This window comes from Coregonus clupeaformis, chromosome 8 (assembly GCF_020615455.1).
Source record: "Coregonus clupeaformis isolate EN_2021a chromosome 8, ASM2061545v1, whole genome shotgun sequence".
NCBI classification, from domain to species: Eukaryota; Metazoa; Chordata; class Actinopteri; order Salmoniformes; family Salmonidae; genus Coregonus; species Coregonus clupeaformis.
This window is the reverse complement of record NC_059199.1, coordinates 23,088,169-23,110,369: the sequence shown is the minus strand read 5'-3', so window position 1 is coordinate 23,110,369 and position 22,201 is coordinate 23,088,169. Positions and strand designations below refer to the sequence as shown.

At 42.1% G+C, this 22,201-nt stretch overlaps 1 protein-coding gene across 2 annotated transcripts in view; it reads right to left on the bottom strand.

Moving 5' to 3' along the window:
• The window catches only part of arhgap36 (Rho GTPase activating protein 36), a 113,365-nt gene that overhangs the window by 49,867 nt on the left and 41,297 nt on the right, over window positions 1-22,201 (bottom strand). The window contains exon 1 of one of the 2 annotated variants that reach the window (XM_041882638.2): window positions 14,445-14,828. The exons of the other annotated variant lie outside the window; for it this stretch is intronic. The gene's annotated coding sequence lies outside the window, so the exon portion shown is untranslated. Of the gene's footprint in view, window positions 1-14,444; window positions 14,829-22,201 lie in introns of those variants that run through there. 2 annotated transcript variants of the gene reach the window in all.

Sequence of the window (22,201 nt, the reverse complement as noted above, 5' to 3'; positions counted from 1 at the left end):
CATGGGGCTGTGCATTATCATGCTGAAACATGAGGTGATGGCAGCGGATGAATGGCATGACAATGGGCCTCAGGATCTCGTCACTGTATCTCTGTGCATTCAAATTGCCATCGATAAAATGCAATTGTGTTCATTGTCCCTAGCTTATGCCTGCCCATACCATAATGCCACCGCTACCATTGGGCACTCTGTTCACAACGTTGACATCAGCAAACCGCTCGCCCACACAACGCCATATACGTGTTCTTCGGTTGTGAGGCCAGTTGGACATACTGCCAAATTCTCTAAAACGATGCTTATGGTCAGAAAATGAACATTCAATTGTCTGGCAACAGCTCAGGTGGACATTCCTGCACTCAGCATGCCAATTGCACGCTCCCTCAAAATTTGAGACATCTGTGGCATTGTGTTGTGTAACAAAACTGCACATTTTAGAATGGCCTTTTATTGTCCCCAGCACAAGGTGCACCTGTGTAATGATCATGCATTTTAATCAGCTTCTTGATATGCCACACCTGTCAGGTGGATGGATTATCTTGGCAAAGGAGATATGCTCACTAAGAGCCAATTTGGTGTGATGCAATTGCGAAGCCTCCGGAGGCACGCACAGGCCAAATTGAGCTCAGAACAATGCAGCGGGCTTCGTATAGCTTCACATTGACATGATTAGTTGATGGTAGGTGAGGGTGGGAGGTCCTGTATAAACACAAACTCACTTCCTTGACAACTTGCTTCACCACAGCTCTGCGCTGCTCGGCGAAGAGCAAGAAGTATGAATGCCCTGACTTCTGCAGAGGCCATATCACCGTAAACGCTGCAAGGCCAATGTAGACGTCGAATTGACCATTCAGCGTCTTTAAAAGGGACGTAAACAAATTTGTGCAAAACATTTGAGAGAAATAAGCTTTTTGTGCGTATGGAATCTGGAATCTTTTATTTCAGCTCATAAAACATTGGACCAACACTTTACATATTGCGTTTATACTTTTGTTCAGTGTAGTTTAGGTGTAGTTTCGATGGGCCATCAGCTGATGACATGTCTTCTTAAAACTGCTTATAACACAAATTCTGTTTGTGATATTAAGATTCTAACAACGACAGTGTGTTGTATAGACTTATTTGGGAAAAGTCAAGGACGGAGGGGACATGAGTTAAAAAATTACACATTTACATTTGTTTTGTGTCCACATCACGCTCTCTGCGTTTCTAGTGTTAAATGTATATGGTCCTTTTTTTGCTGGATATTTGTAGAATTTTGACCCGGAGTCATACAACATTTATGTTGTATCATGCATAATAGAGAGATATATGTGATCGTATACAAATGTAAGCAAGGTTTGAAATGATTATGTTTTAGTCAAATATTATCTGTTGGGCTTCTTGGGGTCAATTTGCAGTCTACAAATTATTTCTAATTATGTTCCGGCACCCTGACCATCCGCTCAATAAAAAAAATCGGCCCGTGGCTGAATCTAGTTGGTGATCCCTTGCGTAGAGCATCTCAAATAGAACAAAGTTCTATTTTAGCGTTCGGCAACGCATATGCTGGCCGATCTGGTTTCCCTGTTAGATTAAGTGTAGAAACAAAAAACAAAAACAAAGAGCAGTGAGGATTCTGGAACCTTTATTATGATTCTAAGAATGTTGAATACATTCTCATATGATAATATGGTTTGGTTCTGTTGGAAGAATACACCATAATTAGGGCCAGGAGTTTTTCATGACCTCGTGACCTGATGAATCATCGTACACATGACTGATCGGATATGAATTTTTTGATCGCCATCAACGACGCCTGTTCCTTTTATTTATACCATTTCATTTATTTTTCCAGTTTGTAATGTCCGCACTGGGACAGCTTTCCACTGGAGTCATCATTACTCCATACCTGCCTGACCGGGCAGGAAATCAAAGGTTAGAAGTCAGAGGTTACAGGTCATGTCCTGTTCGAACTATATCAGGACATAGTCAGGAGACCATGATGATACAGACCGCATCAAACTGCATCACCGTCACACTTGTGTTATATGATGGCTGTTTACAGTATGTGTGAAAAACGTACCAGAAATGATGTATGAAAGGACAGGAAAGGGGATCTCCTGTCAAATGTTACATCACACTGCTCTTCTGCTGTACAGCGTACACACACACAAACACCCAAACACACACTGGCTGGGATTCAATCAGAGACGCGTCAATCAGAGACAATGGGATTCAATCAGAGACTCGTTGTCGTCAGACAATTTCCTTGACGTTCTAGAAACTCACATTGAGCACGGTTACATGCACACATAATACAATTGTGTATAGTCAGATTCATATAATAGTTTGTTTAAAACGTTTACTTGCTTTGCAAGGAGAACGATTTCCCTAATAATCCTGTTTACATGGACACATCTTAAATCAGCTTACCTGATGGGACTTTTGATAAATGCAGAAAATCGCCAATCAAAATATATGTTCTACCACAGTGACCATGTTATTTTTGCAAAGACTATTTGATTCTGAGTTTGGACATATACAGTTGAAGACGGAAGTTTACATACACCTTAGCCAAATACATTTAAACTCAATTTTTCACAATTCCTGACATTTAATCCTAGTAAATATTCCCTGTTTTAGGTCAGTTAGGATCACCACTTTATTTTAAGAATGTGAAATGTCCGAATAATAGTAGAGAGAATGATTTGTTTCAGCTTTTATTTCATTCATCACATTCCCAGTGGGTCATAAGTTTACATACACTCAATTAGTATTTGGTAGCATTGCCTTTAAATTGTTTAACTTGGGTCAAACGTTTCGGGTAGCCTTCCACAAGTTTCCCACAATAAGTTGGGTGAATTTTGGCCCATTCCTACTGACAGAGCTGGTGTAACTGAGTCAGGTTTGTAGGCATCCTTGCTCACACACGCTTTTTCAGTTCTGCCCACACATTTTCTATAGGTTTGAGGTCAGGGCTTTGTGATGGCCACTCCAATACCTTGACTTTGTTGTCCTTAAGCCATTTTGCCACAACTTTGGAAGTATGCTTGGGGTCATTGTCCATTTGGAAGACCCATTTGCGACCAAGCTTTAACTTCCTGACTGATGTCTTGAGATGTTGCTTCAACATATCCACATAATTTTCCTTCCTCATGATGCAATCTATCTTGTGAAGTGCACCAGTCCCTCCTGCAGCAAAGCACCCCCACAGCATGATGCTGCCACCCCCGTGCTTCAAAGTTGGGATGTTGTTCTTGGGCTTGCAAGCTCACCCCTTTTTCCTCCAAACATAACGATGGTCATTATGGCCAAACAGTTCAATTTTTGTTTCATCAGACCAGAGGACATTTCTCCAAAAAGTACGATCTTTGTCCCCATGTGCAGTTGTAAACCGTAGTCTGGCTTTTTTATGCCGGTTTTGGAGCAGTGGCTTCTTCCTTTCTGAGCGGCCTTTCAGGTCGACATAGGACTCATTTTACTGTGGATATAGATACTTTTGTACCTGTTTCCTCCAGCATCTTCACAAGGTCCTTTGCTGTTGTTCTGGGATTGATTTGCACTTTTCGCACCAAAGTACGTTCATCTCTAGGAAACGGAACGCGTCTCCTTCCTGAGCGGTATGACGGCTGCGTGGTCCCATGGTGTTTATACTTGCGTACTATTGTGTTTACAGATGAACGTGGTACCTTCATGCGTTTGGAAATTGCTCCCAAGGATGAACCAGACTTGTAGAGGTCTACAATTTTTTTTCTGAGGTCTTGGCTGATTTCTTTTGATTTTCCCATGATGTCAAGCAAAGAGGCACTGAGTTTGAAGGTAGGCCTTGACATACATCCACAGGTACACCTCCAATTGACTCAAATGATGTCAATTAGCCTATCAGAAGCTTCTAAATCCATGACATCATTTTCTGGAATTTTCCAAGCTGTTTAATGGCACAGTCAACTTAGTGTATGTAAACTTCCGACCCACTGGAATTGTGAGACAGTGAATTATATGTGAAATAATCTGTCTGTAAACAATTGTCGGAAAATTACTTGTGTCATGCACAAAGTAGATGTCCTAACCGATTTGCCAAAAGTATAGTTTGTTAACAAGAAATTTGTGGAGTGGTTGAAAAACTAGTTTAAACGACTCCAACCTAAGTGTATGTAAACTTCCGACTTCAACTGTACATATTGTATGTGAAAACTATAGATGCATAGTTTTAGTTTTTCCAAACTCACTTGAAGAACAATCTGGCCTTAATGACCATGTACTCTTATAATCTCCACCAGAAGAGGACTGGCCACCCCTCAGAGCCTGATTCCTCTCTAGGTTTCTGCATTTCTGGGGAGTTTTTCCTAGCCACCGTGCTTCTACATCTGCATTGCTTGCTGTTTGGGGTTTTAGGCTGGGTTTCTGTATAGCACTTTGTGACATCTGCTGATGTAAAAAGGGCTTTATAAATACATTTGATTGATTGATTGACTTCACTCGCACATACGAGGGAGACTTGCGCTACCGGTGCTGGTACATTTGCAGATCAAATACACAGCTGGAATGTGTTTTATTCAGTGTATTAATCAGCTGTTTTAATCTGCGTATGTTTACTTAGATTATGACCTTACGCCGATTAAGATAAACAGAGTAAGTTATTTACATGACTAATGCCATACTTGGCTTTCTGACATAATCAGTTTAATATCAAATTATTAGTGTGCATGTAAACGTACTCAGTGACAGTAAACTCTGCGGATATCAGCTCAAGTGACCTTTAAATCTTGACAACACACCTCTGATTGAGGTGCGTTGTCTACTTTAATACACTTATAAGTGTATTTGTCCCAATACTTTTGGTCTCCATAAATGGGGGGGACTATGTACAAAAAGTGCTGTAATTTCTAAACGATTCACCCGATATGGATGAAAATAGCCTCAAATTAAAGCTGACAGTCTTCACTTTAACCTCATAGTCATTGTATCATTTCAAATTCAAGGTGCTGGAGTACAGAGCCAAAACAACAACAAAATTGTCACTGTCCCTATACTTTTGGAGCTCACTGTAGCTCAGAAAGTATTCACACCCTTTGACTTTTTCCACATTTTGTTGAGTTACAAAGTGGGATTAAAATGGATTTAATTGTCATTTTTGGTCAACGATCTACACAAAATACTAATATATATTGATTAGATAAGTATTCACACCCCTGACACAATACATGTTAGAAACACCTTTACAGCAATTACAACTGTGAGTCTTTTGGGGTAAATCTCTAAGAGCTTTGCACACCTGGATTGTACAATATTGGCCCATTTTTCTTTAAAAAATTCTTCAAGCTCTGTCAAGTTGGTTGTTGATCAAAGGTAATGCGTAAAAGATGAGACCATAGGTTTAGATGGGAAAGTAGATGTCTGTTTAAAAATCTAACCACATCCATAATATACTGGACTAAAGAATGTGACTATATAAGACTAAATTGATTATTAGCTTGAATTGAAAGATAAAATCGGTGCACTGCACAGATCGTATGGGAATCATGGTTATCAAGTCAGTCCGTATCAGTGTGTGTGTGTGTGTGTGTGTGTGTGTGTGTGTGTGTGTGTGTGTAAGCGCGCACGCGTGCCTGTCTGCCTGCGTGCATTTGTATGTGTGTTTGTCCATATAATCAGCAGTAGTTACACTACAATAACAGCCCTATTGAGTTTCAGTGTAATAATGAGTGTTATTACATCATTGTTGGCATCATTCCTGATCCCTAGGGTCTACTTGGAATTCATAATCTAAAACAGGCTTGATTAAATAACAGACACAGGAAACGCTGTCCTGATCACTCCAAATGTCACCGGAAGGGGAAAGAAACCAAAGGAAAGTAGCCATTTTGAACGGAATAACTCAAAGAATCCATCCTGCATTGTCCCAGGTTTGTTTGTAGTTTAGCAATCTTGTCTGACTATCATTGTTAGGCCATTTAAGACAACAATAGTCAGGAGTTAGATTAGAGGGGTCAGATCAATGCAATACAAAGAGGAGGAAAGGAAAGAGAATGTTTTGAATAGAAAAACACCTCAGAATCCAGTTTGTTCTTTAGCCAACTTCTCTGACTATAGTTGTTATGCCATACTCTTGATTGATCTGTTGTTTTATCTGTACCTGAAACAACCCCCCCCCCCCAAAAAAAAATGTTATGCCATTATATGACAATAGTTATGTTAGGAATTAGATAAAGTTCACACAGATCTGGGACCAGGCTACCAGAATGGTTCTCAGGAGCGGAATACAGAATTCAGAATGTGACAACAGCTTTGTGTGTGTGTTCCATTGATAAAAGATTATGCCAATGTTCTAAATTAACACTTCTTAGCTGAGGTGCAACTGAATTCTAAAGGTATCGGAGGAGAGGACAGACAATGTATCCCATTTTATAGGTTTATGCGCTACGCTTGGTGGAAGAAAAACTAACTAACAAACATACTAATTGATTAAAAAAACATTATATATAAAAAAAATTAAATCCCATAATCTTTGTAAATTATATCATAAAGAGGACTGGTGGAGTTATGTCACACATACAGCTAACAAAAATATATGGAAATGTCTGCTCTACCCAAAATTATAACCAACTACTTGCAGCATTACCGCAAAAATGGAAGAGGCAAGTGGAAGTGGGAAGAAGTAAGGAACTTGTCAGTTGGCCCTGCATTAAAGACCAAAATTGGTTAAAGAAAATTGTGATGAATAAAAAAGTATACCAGTTTAATTTAAGGACCAAAAAATTGACAGCTGTGACATATTGATTGCAAAATAGTTGGGAAGAGATTTTCGATGTACTAATTCCATGGAACATGGTTTATGAACTGATACGCAAAACAATGCCGGATTCAAAACTTAGAATTGTTCAATTTAAATTATTAGACAAAATTTTTGCAACCAATAGAATGTTATATATATGGGGGATACAACCATCCCAGCTCTGCAGATTTTTCTGCGAAGAGACAGAATCATTATATAATTTGTTTTGGTACTGTCCATATGTGTCACGATCGTCGGATACAGAGGACCAAGGTGCAGAGTGGAAGGCGAACATACTTTGATTTATTAGAATAATCACCCGAACAAAACAACAAATCGATACGTGACGTCCTCGGTTCAAACACAAACTTACACTGGAACAAGATCCCACATAAAACAATGCCAAACGGCTACCTAAGTATGGCTCCCAATCAGAGACAACGAGCTACAGCCGTCTCCGATTGGGAGCCACCCTGGCCAACATAGAAATACAAAACTAGAACAAACAAAAAAAACTCACACCCTGGCTCAACATACAAGCGTCCCCAGAGCCAGGGCGTGACAGTACCCCCCCCCAAAGGCGCGGACTCCGACCGCGCCAACCAAACACCACAGGGGAGGGACCGGGTGGGCACTCCGCCTTGGCGGCGGATCCGGCTCCGGGCATGATCCCCACTCCCTCTCTAACCCCTCAAAGTACCCCTGGTCCGGTCTGGCCCTGCTGGCCGGAGCTGGACTGAACACTGGTGGAGCGGATTGCTCTAGCTCCGGCGTGGAGCAGCTGACCGGTGCCGGACCAGGCACCGGTGGAACAGGCACAGGCTGTGCCGGACTGACGACGCACACCACTGGCTTGGTGTGGGGAGCAGGAACGGGCCGGACCGGGCTGACGAGCGCACCACTGGCTTGGCGCGGGGAGCAGGAACGGGCCGGACCGGTTGACGAGCGCACCACTGGCTTGGTGCGGGAGCAGGAGCGGCCGGACCGGGCTGACGACGCGCACCACTGGCTTGGTGCGGGAGCAGGAACGGGCCGGACCGGCTGACGGGCGCACCACCGACTTGCGCGGGAGCAGGAACGAGCTAGACCGGCTGACGAAGCGCACCACTGACTTGGTGCGGGGAGCAGGAACGGGCCGGACCGGGCTGACGAAGCGCACCACTGACTTGGTGCGGGGAGCAGGAACGGGCCGGACCGGGCTGACAAAGCGCACCACTGGTTTGGTGCGAGGGGCAGGAACAGGCCGGACCGGGCTGGCGACGCGCACCACAGGCTCAGTGCGAGGGACAGGAACAAGCCGGACCATACTGGGAACACACACCACTGGCCCTACGCGGGGATCAGGAACGGGCCAGACCGGACTGGCAACACACCCCAGTACCTCTCGCCGTGCCTCTACATCCTCCTTCCCCCTGGTGACCAGTGACTCCCGTAACCTGGCGGCCTCCTGCTGCCCCATCGTCCACGGCGTGAGCCCCCCCCTAAAAAATTTCTGGGCGTCTCTCCTCCCCGTGGGCCAGGCCTCCATAGCTCTTGCCAGACTATCGCTCCTCTGCTTCCAAGTCCAGCCTCTCTCCTCCTCCCGCGGCTTGACCCAGTCGAGGTGGATATCCGCTAGCGATACCTCTGGCGTTGGCTCCTGGACACGCTGCTTGGTCCAGTCTTGGTGGGATCTTCTGTCACGATCGTCGGATACAGAGGACCAAGGCGCAGCGTGGAAGGCGAACATACTTTTATTTATTAGAATAATCACCCGAACAAAACAACAAATCGATACGTGACGTCCTCGGTTCAAACACAAACCTACACTGGAACAAGATCCCACATAAAACAATGCCAAACGGCTACCTAAGTATGGCTCCCAATCAGAGACAACGAGCTACAGCCGTCTCCGATTGGGAGCCACCCTGGCCAACATAGAAATACAAAACTAGAACAAACAAAGAAAACACAGCAGCCAAGAATAGAAAGGTTCAGAACTTTTGTGAAACATCACAGCATAGTTGAAAAGTATATGGCAAATAGAAATCAGATGGTGTTAAGAGATAGATGGGAGGGGTTGATGGTAGCTGAAGGATGGGAGTAAAAACAAACAAAATATAACTATTTTAAAATACATGGTGTCCGTAAAATGTATATAGTATGTATAAGCTGGAAGTAGAAGTTTAAGTGTTGTTGTTCATTAGTTTAGGGGAGGGGTGGTAGGGTTAGGGGAAAATAATAAAGGAACATATATTTAAATATATGTTCCTTTATATAAATACAGTTGAAGTCGGAAGTTTACATACACTTAGGTTGGAGTCATTAAAACTTGTTCTTCTACCACTCCTCAAATTTATTGTTAACAAACTATAGTTTTGGCAAGTCAGTTAGGACATGTACTTTGTGCATGACACAAGTCATTTATCCAACAATTGTTTACAGACAGATTATTTCACTTATAATTCACTGTATTACAATTCCAGTGGGTCAGAAGTTTACATACACTAAGTTGACTGTGCCTTTAAAAAAGCCAGACTACGGTTTGCAACTGCAAATCGGGACAAAGATCGTACTTTTTGGAGAAATGTCCTCTGGTCTTGTATTATAACTGTTTGGCAATACTGACCATCGCTACGTTTGGAGGAAAAATGGGGAGCTTGCAAGCCGAAGAACACCATCCCAACTTTGAAGCACGGGGGTGGCAGCATCATGCTGTGGGGGTGCTTTGCTGCAGGAGGGACTGGTACACTTCACAAAATAGATGGCATCATGAGGAAGGAAAATTATGTGGATATATTGAAGCAACATCTCAAGACATCAGTCAGGAAGTTAAAGCTTGGTCGCAAATGGGTCTTCCAAATGGACAATGACCGCAAGCATACTTCCAAAGTTGTGGCAAAATGGCTTAAGGACAACAAAGTCAAGGTATTGGAGTGGCCATCACAAAGCCCTGACCTCAATCCTATAGAAAATGTGTGGGCAGAACTGAAAAAGCGTGTGCGAGCAAGGAGGCCTACAAACCTGACTCAGTTACACCAGCTCTGTCAGGAGGAATGGGCCAAAATTCACCCAACTTATTGTGGGAAGCTTGTGGAAGGCTACCCGAAATGTTTGACACAGGTTAAACAATTTAAAGGCAATGCTACCAAATACTAATTAAGTGTATGTAAACTTCTGACCCACTGGGAATGTGATGAAAGAAATAAAAGCTGAAATAAATCATTCTCTCTACTATTACTCGGACATTTCACATTCTTAAAATAAAGTGGTGATCCTAACTGACCTAAGACAGGGAATATTTACTAGGATTACATTTCAGGAATTGTGAAAAACTGAGTTTAAATGTATTTGGCTAAGGTGTATGTAAACTTCCGTCTTCAACTGTATATACACTACCAGTCAAAAGTTTGAACACACCTACTCATTCAAGGGTTTTTCTTTATTTTTACAAATTTAAAAAAAAAACTATGAAATAACACATATGCAATCATGTAGTAACCAACAAAGTGTTAAACAAATCAAAACATATTTTATATTTGAGATTCTTCAAATAGCCACCCTTTGCCTTGATGACAGCTTTAAACACTATTGGCATTCTCTCAACCAGCTTCATGAGGTAGTCACCTGGAATGCATTTCAATTAACAGGGGTACCTTCTTAAAAGTTAATTTGTGGAATTTCATTCATTTTTAATGCGTTTGAGCCAATCAGCTGTGTTGCGACAAGGTAGTGGGGGTATACAGAAGATAGCCCTATTTGGTAAAAGACCAAGTCCGTATTATGGCAAGAACAGCTCAAATAAGCAAAGAGAAACGCCAGTCTATCATTACTTTAAGACATGAAGGTCAGTCAATACGGAACATTTCAAGAACTTTGAAAGTTTCTTGAAGTGCAGTCGCAAAAACCATCAAGTACTATGATGAAACTTGCTCTTATGAGGATCGCCACAGGAATGGAAGACCCAGTGTTACCTCTGCTGCAGAGGATAAGTTCATTAGAGTTCCCAGCCTCAGAAATTGCAGCCCAAATAAATGCTTCACAGAGTTCAAGTAACAGACACATCTCAATATAAACTGTTCAGAGGAGACTGTGTGAATCAGGCCTTCATGGTCGAATTGCTGCAAAGAAACCACTACTAAAGGACACCAATAAGAAGAAGAGACTTGCTTGGGCCAAGAAACACGAGCAATGGACATTAGACCGGTGGAAATGTGTAATTTGGTCTGGAGTCCAAATTGGAGATTTTTGGTTCCAACTGCCGTGTCTTTGTGAGACGCGGTGTGGGTGAACGGATGATCTCTGCATGTGTAGTTCCCACAGTAAAGCATGGAGGAGGAGGTGTTATGGTGTGGGGGTGCTTTGCTGGTGACACTGTCTGTGATTTATTTAGAATTCAAGGCACACTTAACCAGCATGGCTACCACAACATTCTGCAGCGATAAGCTATCACATCTGGCTTGGGCTTAGTGGGACTATCATTTGTTTTTCAACAGCTGTGTAAGGGCTATTTTACCAAGAAGGAGAGTGATGGAGTGCTGCATCAAATGACCTGGTCTCCACAATCCCCCGACCTCAACCCAATTGAGATGGTTTGGGATGAGTCGGACCGCAGAGAGAAGAAAAAGCAGCCAACAAGTGCTCAGCATATGTGGGAACTCCTTCAAGACTGTTGGAAAAGCATTCCAGGTGAAGCTGGTTCAGAGAATGCCAAGAGTGTACCAAAGCTGTCATCAAGACAAAGGGTGTTTATATTAAGAATCTCAAATATAAAATATATTTCGATTTGTTTACCACTTTAATGGTTACTACATGATTCAAAATGTGTTAATTCATAGTTTTCATGTCTTCACTATTATTATAATGTAGAAAATAGTAAAAATAAAGAAAAACCATGGAATGAGTAGGTGTGTCCTAACTTTTGACTGGTACTGTATATATTTACAAAATATATATGGGGGATTGGAAATTATGTAAACAGTTACATGGAAGCTACAATCTATCTGGACTATTAAAGCTGATATAACATGATGATGAAACATACTATAGTGATCATCTGATCTGATCTCTAAAATGAATGGAGGTTACTAACTTGAGAAGATCTCTATTTAAGTCATTTTTAAAACTAATTTCGTCTGTATTTTAGGGTGTTTTCACACTCGGTCCCTTTCATCCAATTCTTGTGAACTCAGTGCAGTTCTCTTAATTGCTTGAACACTCCAAAATAACTCACAGCTCTCAAAAGAGCCCCTGAAGCGAACCAAACTGAGACCATTTCGAGAGACAGTCTGAGTTCGGTTCGCTTGAATTCCGCGGTCCGGTTCCCTTTGTTTAGGGCAATGTGAACACAAAGCTCACCAGGTATTGCTTGTGTCGTAGTAAATATATAATGTTATAGCTTGGTCTGACTAAAATCTTGTGCATGACCCATCTTGTGTTGGGCCTTTGTATTTAATACAATGCACAAAGACTTCTATCTTGTCGGCCTTATCAGCAGGTGGCTATGGACAACACCCACGCCATAGGTCTCTCAGTTCTCCCAACTCACGACTTCTTGCTCTGAGGACATACACACACACACCCCCACACACACACACATATACACACACACACACACACACACATCATCATTGTTAAACATACACACACATACACACACACACACACACACACACATACACACACGCACACACACACACACATCATCATTGTTAAACATACACACACATACACACACACACACACACACACACACACACACATACACACACGCACACACACACACACACACATCATCATTGTTAAGCACACACACACACAAAAACCCCCTTCTCTTAGGCTGAACATCTGAAGACAGAGAACCCGACTCAGAGCCAATGCAATGGAGGTGACCTCGACCAACTCATCAGGACCAATCAGAAGATCAGAACTACTAGAATCAACCTACTTTATTTTATTGTATAAAATGTCAGCACACAATGTTTAGGGGCTCGCTCTCTCAGATATCTCCCTACGAGGTTGACGAACGGGTCCGTGCACGCGATTTACAGATATCTTTACCTCTGAATAAACTGCCTTATATTATACAATTATCCACCTTGTCCGAAAGTCTCTACTTGGTCTCCGTTCTCCAGTAAACTTGTGATCATCAACACTTGTCATTTTTCCCGTACTACACACTAGACCACTGCAACACCGTTTTCCCTGCCATAACCCCTGACATTGGTGCAACAAAAGAGAGAAGAGGACGATGTCCAGGTTCGTGGAAAAAACGTGTGCTGTTTTTGGATATTGATTAGCGATTGTCAAGGATGTACAGAAATGCAAAAATATGAGTTTTGTACCGACACGATGTTCAGGTTATTTGTTTGCAATATGTAATCTATGGGCTAAGAGAGCTTCATGAGTTGTTTATTCGATTGTGGGGTTTGAATAGTGTGAGAAGACAGCAACATATTTGGTGAGAATCACAACATAGGGTACAAAATCAGGTTTCTTGCTATCCGGAATCCTTGGGACGTCACAACTCTGATGTTACTCCATAGAAGTTGACATTTAAAATGGTTAAGGTAAGGGTTAAGGTTAGGTAAGGGTTATGGTTAAGGTTAGGGTTAGGGTTAGGGTAGGGGTTAAGGTTAGGATTTAGGGTAGGGACATCCTAAAGATTCCAGATAGCACTAACTTGATAGTCCCACTTAACCACAAAAGCAATGCTAATGCTTAAAGGGCCTGTAGCCTTATATCAATATTTAATCTGCAGTATTCTTCTGCTATTTATTCTGTTACCAATAATATTTAGATGTTAATATTATCTACTGATTATAATTATTATGTCTCATCTTTTAACTAAATGCAGTCTATTAGCTTCCAAAATGTAAGTAGGTATATATAGCTGTCTATAACACGATCTGATGGAATGGCTTGTCCTGCACTTAGTGAAAACTGCATTGAGTGAATTTTGGAAAAAGATCTTAGTTCCATTCTAAACATAGCAATGTGAATGCAAAGATGACTCGGACCACAAAATAGGTGAAGTGAACTGGCAAAAGAGTTGAGTCCTCATTCAAAGGCAAGGGCAGTGTGAATACAATGAGAATTTAGTTATTTTGCTTTTCTTTTACCCCAGAGTTCACTTTAAAGAGGAATGATATTGGTTATTTAAAGAGGACTATATGTGAAAATAGTCACATGCAGGAGTATTTGCTTTACACAAAGTCAAATCGATTTCCATATGCGCATTTCACTTTATTTGTTTAATCTATTGTTGAAGAAGTCAGATTGAATTTAGACCAACAACTTGACAGCAACCAGAGCAGAGCACTTAAGGAGACTCTGAGAGAACCTACAACACATGCATTGAAACACACACACACATTATCTAGCTTTATTCAGTACTTGAAAGAGTAAGCCTTGAGACGTAGCACACATTCTCTGTGACACTCCAGGATATGGAGACAGAAGCAAACATACACAATACCTATTGACGACAAATACCTATTGAACACAAACACACTCGCTCCCGGACAGAACTTTGCGACACAACAAAGATCATGACAATTGTGTCACACTTTGTGACTAACAAACAGTTCTAGAGACAGTAGCAACAAAAACACACCTATTGAAGACTTAGAGAGACCACAAACACACATTAAGCACACACTGACTTGCCTAGTTAAATAAAGGTTGAATAAAATAAAAACACAAACTATACCTGTACGTGGGGAGTCAGCTGTAGACAAACGAAGCCCTTTATCCAGTGAGTGAGTCCACTCAGAGACGAGCTGACAGGGAGAAGATAAGTCCTGTAGTCTGCTCAGCTACTGCTCAAACTCACACTCAAACTCCCACACTCATAGCAGAGACACAGACCAGGTTTGTGTGTCCAGTCCAAATGGGGCATGAGGGAACACACTCGGTGTAAGGAGAGCAAGACAGAGCGAGCAACAGAAGGAGAGACAGGAGAGAGATCTGCTCCCTCCATCTGCTGGTGTAAATCAGTGAGCTGAGTCTCGCTACCAAGAGATCACTTCACGTAAACACTGGGATGGAAAGGGGGGGGGAGCTGAATCTGTGAGGGGAGGAGGAAAGAGAGTTGGAGGGAGAAAAGGGGATAGAAGGGAAAGAGGAGGAAACGGGAGAGATGCAGGGGAGAGAAATGAGAAGGAGAGAATAAGAGGAAGGGAGGGGGGAAGTGGGGCGAGCGATGAACAGGGGATGAAAGGGGAGGAGGGAGGGATAAGTCTGTGAACTAACTAAGCTGTCTTGGCTTGATTTAATAAGCGATTTTCACTATCTCCTCCTCTCCTTCTCTTTTCTCTCTGATCTTCTCCTCTCCCTCTCTTTTCCCTCTATTACATACTTATCTCTGCTCTTCTCCTCTCTCCCTCTCTTTTCTCTCTATCGCATTCTTCTCTCTGCTCTGCTCTTCTCCTTCTTACTCTCTTTCCTCTCTATCTATACTTCCCTCTGCTCTTCTCCTCTCCCCCTCTTTTCTCTATATCAGTACTTCACTTCTCCTACTCTCATCCTGGCTTTATTCCCCTTCAGCACAGTAAATAGAATCACAGGGAGATCTACCTCAGCTATTTCTTCTAACGCTGTCCCTCCTTAAAGGAGAAATAGGATAATAGGAATTTCTGGACTTTCTGAACTCTCTGGATGTTGGAATGTATTTTACTGTGTAAATAATTGCAAGCTTGTTCAAGTCACTTTTACTCCTTTCCTGGTTCAATTATCTTTGGATGATTTCACAATTATGACCAAGTGCATGTTGAGTAAGTAAATATCCAACTACCAACTTTAAATCACTCATGATAAGTGCAATTATACTTATACTATTATGCCTTTATTTAACCAGGTAAGTCATTGAGAACATACAGTATTATTTTATAATATTTACCTGTTTTAGCAGATTTAGCTATCGGGCTAAATCTGGCACATTTACAGAAATGTTGATTGATGTGCCTTATTCCTGTCAAATAAATGAAATTAAAACAGTTAATGCAAATGAAATGAAACCAGTTGGTTCAGGTTGGAAGGTGTTTTGGGAGATTGACATACATTTTGCTCCTTTCCTGCGTGTAGTTGATTGATAACCTTACTAATTAACGCATTGGTTTTCAAACTTGTCCATGGGGACCCACATCAGTTCCATGTATTCAAACTATTCTAGAGCTAGCACACCTGATTCAACTGAGGTAGTTCAGGGATACAACAAAATTGTGAAATGTCTATGGGGGTCCCACAGGATAGGTTTGAAAACCACTGAATTAACCCTGTAAGAACCAACATTGTAAAGATGAAAGACACTCTTATCCAGAGCGACTTACAGTTGAGAGTACATACATTTTAATACTTCTTTTCGTACTGGTCCCCCGTACTGGTCCTTAGACACAGATGTATCTCTTAGTAGTATTTGTTGTGTGTTAGTATGATTATTGTGGGATCAGTAGCCTCTAAAACATTAGAAAACTGTACACCGTCTGAGACCACATTGGTCCCCTACACAAGCATATGATTTAAGCCATCCATGCAAGAACATGACTTGAAATATTTTTTCCTGTCTTCTCTAAGATGTAGTGATTATGTAGAAAAACAAAAATTGAGAAACAAACATTCTGAGCCAGAGCTAGAGGTAATTTTGTAAGTGTCGCAAAAACGCAACATTGGGCTACAATCATATATTTCTAGATATGTTTTAAAGTTAGGGACAGATGGAAATTTACTGGGGGGAGGAGTGGTCCAAAATTGGGGAGGGTTGTCAAACCTTTTTTTTCTTTGGGGAGGGTTGTGTGGTTTTTTATTGGGCACAGGGGAGGGTAGTATGTTTTTTCCCTGGTTTACTGTACATTTGCTCTTCTGCTCACATTTTCTCTATAAACAATGACTTGACCCTAATAAAGTTTAGAAACGTTTGTGAAGGTTTGGTGTGGTGTGGTTATTATTAAGGTTTAGCTACTGCAGGCCTATGATATGAAGGCAGTGCGCCCAGCGCTCCAACTGACTCTGACAGTTGAACTTGAGGTGAGGAAGGCCTACCAGATTTACTCCTATAATCTAACAATATAAAGCTTATCTTAATACAAAATATTCTGATAGAAAATTTACGAATTAGTCTCCTTCTGTACGTCTACATCTGTATAGCAGAAATGCATCTCGGTGTCGTAGCATGCCACTGGCATATCACTATCTCTCTCTATCTCTCTGGGGTTAGGCCTAAGCTTCTCTTCCTTTATATACCTCATATAGTCTCCCGAGTGGCGCAGTGGTCTAAGGCACTGCATCGCAGTGCTAGCTGTGCCACTAGAGATCCTGGTTCGAATCCAGGCTCTGTTGTAGCCGGCCGCAACCGGGAGACCAATGGGGCGGCGCACAAGTCGTCCAGGGTAGGGGAGGGAATGGCAGGCAGGGAGGTAGCTCATTTGATAGAGCATGGCGTTTGCAACGCCAGGGTTGTGGGTTCGTTTCCCACGGGGGGCCAGTATGAAAATAATAATGTATGCACTAACTGTAAGTCGCTCTGGATAAGAGTGTCAGCTAAATGATGTAAATGTAAATATACAGTGCCTTGCAAAAGTATTCAACCCCCTTGGCATTTTTCCTATTTTGTTGCATTACAACCTGTAATTTAAATGGATTTTTATTTGGATTTCATGTAATGGACATATACAAAATAGTCCAAGTTGGTGAAGTGAAATGAAAAAAATTACTTGTTTCAAAAAAATTATAAAAAATAAATAACGGAAAAGTGGTGTGTGCATATGTATTCACCCCATTGGCTATGAAGCCCCTAAATAAGATCTGGTGCAACCAATTACCTTCAGAAGTCACATAATTAGTTAAATAAAGTCCACCTGTGTGCAATCTAAGTGTCACATGATCTGTCACATGATCTCAGTATATATACGCCTGTTCTGAAAGACCCCAGTCTGCAACACCACTAAGCAAGGGGCACCACCAAGCAAGCGGCACCATGAAGACCAAGGAGCTCTCCAAACAGGTCAGGGACAAAGTTGTGGAGAAGTACAGATCAGGGTTGGGTTATAAAAAAATATCAGAAACTTTGATCATCTCACGGAGCACCATTAAATCCATATATTACAAAATTGAAAGAATATGGCACCACAACAAACCTGCCAAGAGAGGGCCGCCCACCAAAACACACGGACCAGGCAAGGAGGGCATTAATCAGAGATGCAACAAAGAGACCAAAGATAACCCTGAAGGAGCTGCAAAGCTCCACAGCGGAGATTGGATTATCTGTCCATAGGACCACTTTAAGCCGTACACTCCACAGAGCGGGGCTTTACGGAAGAGTGGCCAGAATAAAGCCATTGCTTAAAGAATAAAATAAGCAAACACGTTTGGTATTCGCCAAAAGGCATGTGGGAGACTCCCCAAACATATGGAAGAAGGTACTCTGGTCAGATGAGACTAAAATTGAGCTTTTTGGCCATCAAGGAAAACACTATGTCTGGCGCAAACCCAACACCTCTCATCACCCCGAGAACACCATCCCCACAGTGAAGCATGGTGGTGGCAGCATCATGCTGTGGGGATGTTTTTCATTGGCAGGGACTAGGAAACTGGTCAGAATTGAAGGAATGATGGATGGCGCTAAATACAGGGACATTCTTGAGGGAAACCTATTTCAGTCTTCCAGAGATTTGAGATTGGGATGGAGGTTCACCTTCCAGCAGGACAATGACCCTAAGCATACTGCTAAAGCAACACTCGAGTGTTTTACGGGGAAACATTTAAATGTCTTGGAATGGCCTAGTCAAAGCCCAGACCTCAATCCAATTGAGAATCTGTGGTATGACTTAAAGATTGCTGTACACCAGCGGAACCCATCCAACTTGAAGGAGCTGGAGCAGTTTTGCCTTGAAGAATGGGCAAAAATCAAAGCGGCTAGATGTGCCAAGTTTATAGATACATACCCCAAGAGACTTGCTGCAAAAGGTGGCTCTACAAAGTATTGACTTTGGGGGGGGTAAATAGTTATGCACGCTCAGGTTTTCTGTTTTTTTTGTCTTATTTCTTGTTTGTTTTACAATAAAAAATATTTTGCATCTTCAAAGTGGTAGGCATGTTGTGTAAATCAAATGATACAAACCCCCCAAAAAATCCATTTTAATTTCAGGTTGTAAGGCAACAAAATAGGAAAAATGCCAAGGGGGGTGAATACTTTCGCAAGCCACTGTAGGCTATATATATATTTATGAAAATGTTAATATCATACAGTGGACACCTAAGCCTATAGGCCTGTGCATGCAATACACTGATACATGTAATGCTCAAATCTCTGACAGCTGAACCATGAGGTGGACAATTGTTGTTTTAGAAAAGTAGCCTAAAAAACAAAACAAAAATGGGCTATAAAGTTTTGCATATGCTACACATCGAATGAATTGTGTTTTTGTAATTTGTTATAGGCTGTTTAAACGGACGTAAATGTGGCTCATTTGGCCAATATCCCTTGTTTATTGATGGTGCTGGCTTCGCCAGGTTGGCTCTCAATGCATATGGACGTCCAGGGAATTTCTCAAATGTCCAGTAAATTAAAATCTTCCCTGTCATGTTGTCCGATGCAATATTTTCCTAAAGGAAACTCTGAAATGGCATATTCTTTTTATGAAGATTTTAGAATATTCATATTAAAATCTGTCGCTAGTCCTAGCTAGTGCGCTAGTCCAGTGTCACTTATTATGACTGCACATCATGGTTCACCAGCAGCCCCAAACATCTAAAGAATAAGCAACCAGCCAAACAAGCTTGTAAGAATTGTACTTAAACTCCCCCCTCATACACATAGCATTTTGTCATCTCTATCTTTGTAATGTCTCTGTATCTATGTAATTGTATATGTATTTATGTAAAAAAAGAAGGACAATGGAAATAAGTCCTCAACTTTACTGTTTAATCCCAGTTTTTTGTGACAAATAAAAGCGGCCAATTGATGAATGGAAAGATACATCTATTACAAAACACCAAAACGTTTAATGACATTCGGAGATTGTCAAGCCAAGCCTTCTGTACTGGGTAAGCCTACAAGGTAGGGAGGGGTGTATTTTCTGTTTGTCGAGATTTATATAGTCTATTTATTGTTGTGTTGAAAATGCAAATCATGATATTGAAGTGCCCGAAGTCGGTATGCTTTGTTTATTGGTTGTGTGGTGCATTGACACAGAAACCTGTTGGTGGAAAATGTGGCATCTGATTTCCCCTTAGCTGATCATTGTCTGCAGCCGTCTCTGATCATAGTGTAATGAAACAGGCAGGGAGAGTGAGCTCGTCTGTGGTGGTCGGCGAACCCACAACTTCCTGGCCCATACCCTTGCGTGGCATCGGCTGTGCCACAAATGCATGCTGAAGTGGCAAAGTCGATATCCACGTTTAGTGTCCCAGAGTGGCGCAGTGGTCTAAGGCACTGTTGCGCAGTGCTAGCTGTGCCACTAGAGATCCTGGTTCAAATCCAGGCTCTGTCGTAACCGGCTGCGACCGGGAGACCCATGGGGCGGTGCACAATTTGTCCAGGGTAGGGGAGGGAATGGCCGGCAGGGGTGTAGCTCAGTTGGTAGAGCATGGCGTTTGCAACGCCAGGGTTGTGGGTTTGATTCCCATGGGGGACCAGTATAAAAAATGAATGTATGCACTCACTAACTGTAAGTCGCTCTGGATAAGAGCGTCTGCTAAATGACTAAAATGTAGAAACACAGGGTCGCTATTGTTATTTGTGATCGTAAACATTATTTTGAGTTAATTCTATGATGGGGAGGGTGATCAATTTATTTTACCGTACAAGTGAGGGGGACAGATGGAAATTTACTGAGGGTGGAGCGTCATGTGAAAATATTTCTAACATTGGGGAGGGGATTTTTTTTTATGACACCTTGAGTTGGACCAGCCCCTCCCCCTCCAATTTCGATTAATTTCCTGCAATTCTACACATTCTGCCATGGGGCATACAGTGAGGGAAAAAAGTATTTGATCCCCTGCTGATTTTGTATGTTTGCCCACTGACAAAGAAATGATCAGTCTATAATTTTAATGGTAGGTTTATTTGAACAGTGAGAGACAGAATAACAACAAAAAAATCCAGAAAAACGCATGTCAAAAATGTTATATATTGATTTGCATTTTAATGAGGGAAATAAGTATTTGACCCCCTCTCAATCAGAAATATTTCTGGCTCCCAGGTGTCTTTTATACAGGTAAAGAGCTGAGATTAGGAGCACATTCTTAAAGGGAGTGCTCCTAATCTCAGTTTGTTACCTGTATAAAAGACACCTGTCCACAGAAGCAATCAATCAATCAGATTCCAAACTCTCCACCATGGCCAAGACCAAAGAGTTCTCCAAGGATGTCAGGGACAAGATTGTAGACCTACACAAGGCTGGAATGGGCTACAAGACCATCGCCAAGCAGCTTGGTGAGAAGGTGACAACAGTTGGTACGATTATTCGCAAATTGAAGAAACACAAAATAACTGTCAATTTCCCTCGGCCTGGGGCGCCATGCAAGATCTCATCTCGTGGAGTTGCAATGATTATGAGAACAGTGAGGAATCAGCCCAGAACTACACGGGAGGATCTTGTCAATGATCTCAAGGCAGCTGGGACCATAGTCATCAAGAAAACAATTGGTAACACACTACGCCGTGAAGGACTGAAATCCTGCAGCGCCCGCAAGGTCCCCCTGCTCAAGAAAGCACATATACAGGCCCGTCTGAAGTTTGCCAACGAACATCTGAATGATTCAGAGGAGAACTGGGTGAAAGTGTTGTGGTCAGATGAGACCAAAATCGAGCTCTTTGGTATCAACTCAACTCGCCGTGTTTGGAGGAGGAGGAATGCTGCCTATGACCCCAATAACACCATCCCCACCGTCAAACATGGAGGTGGAAACGTTATGCTTTGGGGGTGTTTTTCTGCTAAGGGGACAGGACAACCTCACCGCATCAAAGGGACGATGGACGGGGCCATGTACCGTCAAATCTTGGTTGAGAACCTCCTTCCCTCAGCCAGGGCATTGAAAATGGGTCGTGGTTGGGTATTCCAGCATGACAATGACCCAAAACACACGGCCAAGGCAACAAAGGAGTGGCTCAAGAAGCAGCACATTAAGGTCCTGGAGTGGCCTAGCCTGTCTCCAGACCTTAATCCCATAGAAAATCTGTGGAGGGAGCTGAAGGTTCGAGTTGCCAAACGTCAGCCTCGAAACCTTAATGACTTTGAGAAGATCTGCAAAGAGGAGTGGGACAAAATCCCTCCTGAGATGTGTGCAAACCTGGTGGCCAACTACAAGAAACGTTTGACCTCTGTTTTTGCCACCAAGTACTAAGTCATGTTTTGCAGAGGGGTCAAATACTTATTTCCCTCATTAAAATGCAAATCAATTTATAACATTTTTGACATGCGTTTTTCTGGATTTTTTTGTTGTTATTCTGTCTCTCACTGTTCAAATAAA